At 35.5% G+C, this 6,321-nt stretch overlaps 1 pseudogene; it reads right to left on the bottom strand.

Annotated features, from left to right (window-relative positions):
• Positions 1–4,740: 4,740 nt before the first annotated feature.
• On the bottom strand, positions 4,741–5,411 carry LOC130866190 (eukaryotic translation initiation factor 3 subunit K-like; annotated as a pseudogene).
• Between the last annotated feature and the right edge of the window lie 910 nt (positions 5,412–6,321).

Here is a 6,321-nt window from a genome sequence, read left to right on the forward strand (position 1 = left end):
CATTTCTGTTGCAAAATGGAGCTTCTTTGATAAGAGGTGAGGTATACACTTGTCTCTGGAAATAAGGGTTAGTATTTATAATACAGTTGATTATTATGCTAGTTTAATGTAGTGACAGTCGTCAGTTCTCCCCATGGGATCCATGGCATTACCAACCATGGGTAGTTAGTTGAGTTTGCAGACCTGCCATAATTCCTTCTTGGTGTCTTGACCTATTTATTCTCAGATTCTTGGCATCATTGCCAGTACCATGTATGATTTCCTTCTCATGGAGTGGGGCTAATTCCAATAACAATGTGATTGGTTACTTCCTTATATTTAGCCACTATTGGACCCCTGGACATACTTTATAGACCAGTCTTTAGTATAACTCACAAAACTTCTAGGTGAATGAGGTTGAAGTTTATTATTCTACTCCGACAGTGAGTGAACAGTACCTTTTCAGAACACAGTCCATGAATGAAGCATTGTGAGGAGATCTCTGAGAATGGCCAAGAGATCTCCAGGTAAAAAGATTCTTGTAACCTTTGTTCCTCCATAGTCAGGATTTGTTCTTTGAACGTTCCTTCATGTCTCTCCCAGGTATAGTAGGAGTGGCTTTTGCTTTAGATTAGCAAATAATTTTACTCATTATCATTGAGAGTGATGTTTCCAAGCATGAGTTGTTCTCATGACTTGTTCACATGTCATGTGATCTTGCCCTAGCAAATGTATACTTGGATTCAGGTGAACTTTGCTCACATGACCTTGATGAGCCCTCCGAATGCCTTCAGAATGTAAATTGTTTGATACCATGAATAAAACTGACTATCGCATGAGATTTTAATCAGCCTTATTTTGGGGCTCAACTCTGCCAGCTTCATGCAGCCATATACAGCAGTAACACTACCTAATATGGGTGAATCTTCCAGCTGAGTACACAATAGATTTACCCATGTTATATGCCATAAGTACGTAGTATCTTCAGCAATAGGATTTTGTTATCAAGTTGTGAATGGAAACCAATATCATTAGAAAAAGCATATCTTTTTGAAGATCTCTTGCACCTCAATCATTCAGAGCATATTGTTCTGCCCATATATCAGTGTTTCTTTCAGTGTTCATCAGAGAAGTTTCTTCTTTATGAAGAGGATTATTAACATAATGATGCATAACAGGATAACAAGCAGAGAGTGCGAGAGTTTGGTGTACTAGCTTTAAATGAGATGTCTTTATCACATCCCTCCTAGCTGGGCTCAGGAATCTGTGTAGAAGAAGGGACGGGAAGATTGTAAGAGCCAGAGATGATGAGTTATTTTAAGGAAATAACATTTGCAGACATAAATAAGGCTGACGCACATATGAACTCATGGGAACTGTGATAGCATACACAAGACTTGCAAAAGCTTCCAAATTTAGACAAAATTCCAGCAGAGAGGAGCCACAAAGCCCATACCCTAGGTGAGAAGTTGGGAGAAGGAAACTCAATTATCTTCAATGGAATGACACAGAGACTATCAACAACACTCTAGGCTGGCCTCAGGGTCAGGAGAAGTTGGTCAAGGCGAATCAGAACCAATAGCTTTTAGGATTTTTTTTTTTGTCAAATTAATTTATTTTTCCTTACTATGACAATTTCCCCTCTCTCTTGTCTCCTCCCTTCCCTCACACATCTTCCCCTCTGTCACGCACACCCCCAATTCATTCCTCTGTTTCTGTTGAGAAAGGAGCAGGCCTCCCATGTCCCCATTTTTTTTTCTGTTTTCTCTCTCTCTCTCTCTTTTTTTTTTTTTTTTTTGGTTTTTCGAGACAGGGTTTCTCTGTAGCTTTGGTGCCCATCCAGGAACTAGCTCTTGTAGACCAGGCTGGCCTCGAACTCCCAGAGATCCGCCTACCTCTGCCTCCCGAGTGCTGGGATTAAAGGCGTGCGCCACCACCGCCCGGCTGTTTTCTCTTTTTTTAAGAGAAGCATTATGTCAGGTGAGAAGGGAAGAGGGGAGAAACTGAAAGAATGCATGTGATAAGATAGAATATAATAAAAATATATTGTTTAATGCCTGAAATTATCAAAGAGTAAATAAATCTAAGAAAAAGCCCTTGCTTTGAAACCCTCAGATCCATTTATGAAATCAGTCATTGATTGTCTGATAGATCACTCACTTTACCTCATTGTTTATCCAGAACAAAAAATTAAAGTAATGATTTTTTTCCGAAATTATGATCATTTGAAAATTATAAGTAACAGACCATTTCTTAAGACAAATGTGATTGACTACATAATACACTCTGTATTCTTTTAGCTTCTGAATTTTACCTTCAATAAACCTGATATTGAAAGACAAAATGAATTGCCCAAAATTTAGTAATGTATCCAGGATTTTATTAAAACAAGAATATGTTAAGTCACTTTTTTGTTTTGCATAATGATTTTTTAAATGATAAGTTTTGTGTTTACAGAAGGCAAATAGTATAGATTTTAGAAATGCTCTTACCCACAATAGCTCATACACCACCATGGCCAGTGCAGTTCAGCAGAGCAGGAACATTACTTAACACTGATAATCTGACATGTATATATCAAAGTCATCTAATATACAAAATATAACTTAAGGTTCATTTTTCTCTGTTTTGTCCCTTGGGTTTTGAGAACATATGATGATAAGTATATGCTAATACACTGAATAACACAGAGTATTTTCATGTCCTAATATCTCCATTGTTCATTGTTCATTATATATCCACCATCCAATCCCTGAGCACTATCTTCACGTTCAACAAACTTGTCTCATTATTCTTTTCATTTCCAGGCTGCTGTACACATGGAATTCCAGAATACTTGGGGTTTTATTATTGGTGTGTGTGTGTGTGTGTGTGTGTGTGCGTGTGTAATATGTATGAGGGTGTACATGCATGACAATGTGTACATGTGGAAATCAGAGACCACATTTGTAGAGCAGGTTCTCTCTCTCTCTACTTTGACGTGGACCTCTGGGCATGAAACCCTGGTTGATAGGCTTGCGTCTTAAGCATCTTCATCTTCTAAAACTTTATATAAGCCTGAGTTTCTTTCTTTTTTAAAAAAAAGATTGACTCCTTCCACCTAGCAATATATGATTCAATGTAGTCTTCGGATTTGGTGTCTCATATTATTGCAGTTAAATGATAAATCATTGCTTGGGTCTATTACACTTACCTGAAGAACCATTTTTTGTATTCATGTTTCAACAGGTGTGATGTTACCTTGAAGATAACCCATTATTTTACCTCCATAAATTTAATATCTTTAGTTTTATGCTATCAAAATATATATCATAAAATATTTTGCACTTTAAATATGAATGAGAATTTAAGGCAGTAGAAAGTTTAAACTTGTCTATAATCTTAGAAGTTAGCATGGTTTCATTTTAATGTTGATGCTAATGATTTTAATATTATTTTTCATACTGTAATAAGCATATATTATAATATTATGAAGAGTTTAGACATGCATGGGAATTTAATATACTGGAAAGTGTTCAAACTTCTGTGTAATATTTGAAGATAACCTGTTATTTTAATTTGATGCTTCTAATTATTTTGCAAAGTGAACTAGATATGGATCATTAAAATATATAGGTTAGGCATATATGGGCATGTAATGTAATGGAAAGAGCTCAAAGTTCTGTGTAATGTGAAAATGGACCAGAATTATGCAGAAAAAGAATAATAATTTTTGTTCTTTAATTTGACCACAGAAAGAGCAATGTTTCTCAATTTCTTAAACATATTATATTATGGTTAATTGTCACATATTGTAATCACTATACAAACTTTTATAATGTCACAATTACCACATTAGAAGATCCCTCAGGCAGCAAAAGCTTTGTTTTTTAACTTTCAAATTTGCAGTACTTTTCAAATAGTGAACATTAAATATATTGCTAAATAAATGTCCTATAAATAGCAGAATATTCCTGCACATGCGAGCTTGCACTGTATATATCTTTTATATTTTGATTCTGAGACAAATGGTAAAGGACCATTGCACATATACTCTATTAATATTAGGTACAAATGGGCTATGATTCATCCTTAAAGAAATAACAATCAAGAGATTGCGTATTCCATATATATATGGACCACATATATATATGTGAACCAGGCAACATTAGAAAATGTTCTTTTCCTATATTTTAGATAAAAAGTCCTCACACCACTTGTTGACCTTGAATCTTATGTTCTAGTCTGAGTTCTTAGACCTATTAACTGCTGTTTAGCTTATGCTTGTCAAGGTTTTTCAAGAAAAGGTGATAGCAACTATTACATTTTTAATGATCAGTGAAATTAGTCTTCCATATTTTTTGAGGTTTACAAAACAGTGGTGGAGTTTAGGAAAGGTATTTGAACATAAAAATATAAGTACAGATAAACCGATGATTTATTGATAGGTAGATAGACAGACAGTCTAAAAATATAATCATCAGGCCAGCCGCAAGCTTCATTCTCATGCTGCTCCCTCGTATATATTTTGTTGGAGTCTCAGATTGTAAATGGAGGTCATCTTTAGTCAATTGGTGAAAATGAAGGGTTTTCCATTTTAGCCTCTCATGCCACACAATAAAATTCCCCAAATAAATTCTAACTAAGAACTAAGATTACAGTAGAGTAGTTGCCTAATCAAGGGCTTTTTACTGGGTGTGTTTTCTTTGTCTAATGTGCTTCGTATATTTTATAGCATTTAATAAAGTTTGACAACATTATTTTGGAGTACATAAATCCTTATTAAAAGCACACACAGTTTCTGGACACACTGTCGACGTTGGTCTTCTCCACGATGCTCTTGGGCTTGAAGCTCTCCTCCTGGCTTCTTGCCTGCGATCCAGCTATGCTTGCTCATCCATATTTTCAGTGGTTGCTAGTCAGATCTCCATGGATATCAGCGAGTAACTCAGATGTACTGGTACATGTTGTCCACAGCACGGCAGATAAATTTTCTTCTTCAAACCCATTAATGCCTCTCAGGAAGTCGTTGCTTTCATACAGGGCTTGTCAGATGTCTTGAAGGTGCCTTGTCTTCAGCAGGCCCCTGAGGTACAAGATCTGTTGGATGAGTCACTCTTCTTAACGTGTCTGATAGATCTACAGGTACAGAGAGGGAAGCTTATGTGGGCTAGGTTGCAGAGGTTTTTCAGGAGAGTCTGGGGAGTGACTGTGGTCTAATAGAAGGCTCGGTTGGACTGGTTCAGTTTCAGGACAGCCAGATTGGCCTCTAGATCATAGGCATTCTCTTGGTCCCATGTCTCCACCTACCCCAGGGTAGCCGGGTTCTCAGGACTGTACCTTTTGACACCCTTGAGCAACTTGCCCATGTTCACTTCCATCTCCTTGGACACCATTTTTGCCTTCCACGCCCCAGCTGCACTGGTAACATCAGGTCTGAGAAAAAGCAGCATGCTCTCAGTTTTTGTCTGACTATACTTCTATTTACAGTGTTCATGACTATCTGTCAATCAGTGTATGGCTCTCTCTAGAACCTCATCTATCATAAACATTGCCAAAACACTTTTGTATAGCTTTTGTTTGTTTTTCTCTGTTTCCTCTATCATTTCAAAATTAGATACCTTTGAAATGTAGTACATCTCAATAATTACACACTTGTTAATGAAACTAGATTTCCAAAACTTAGTTTTTTTACTTGATGTTTAACATAAAAGATGCATTTCCATGCAACCTTAAAATAAGTATGTTAAGTACATTATAAATCAAGACCTTTATTTTTCTTCTATTTGGAAGCCAATTTTATTTATCCTTTTTAACAATACAATCCTGAATGTAGTTTACAAGATTACATTAGCAATAATATGTGTGGAATTTTCTTATATGTAGAATTGCATTGATAATCCAGTCTTTAGATATGCTCTAATTTGTATCTGTTAAGCATCACAAATGAATCATTGCACTGTCCTGTTTTCCATGATGTTTTCTTGTATTGTCTTTGTTGGAACACCGTGAACATTTTTAATTTTTCCAACAGAAAACTAAGAGATAATCAATTCATGTTAATTGACATTGTGTCTTGATTTTGAAAATTATTTTAGAACAATTAAACTAATATAATATATATAAACTCTCTCTCTCTATATATATATATATACACTGCTGTTTGATAATATAGCTCTTGCTTGCTCACTGAGTAGAGAAAAGGATGAGACAAGAAGATGGAGCATTTGAGACCATGGTATCAATGTAGTAAGAACATACCTCAAAAGGAAATAAAATAGTTAATTATGCATTAGTCACTGCTGTTATTAAAATCTATTCATAATTATATTATCATAATATATTACAGTAACATTTATTATA

This window comes from Chionomys nivalis, chromosome 25 (assembly GCF_950005125.1).
Source record: "Chionomys nivalis chromosome 25, mChiNiv1.1, whole genome shotgun sequence".
NCBI classification, from domain to species: domain Eukaryota; kingdom Metazoa; phylum Chordata; class Mammalia; order Rodentia; family Cricetidae; genus Chionomys; species Chionomys nivalis.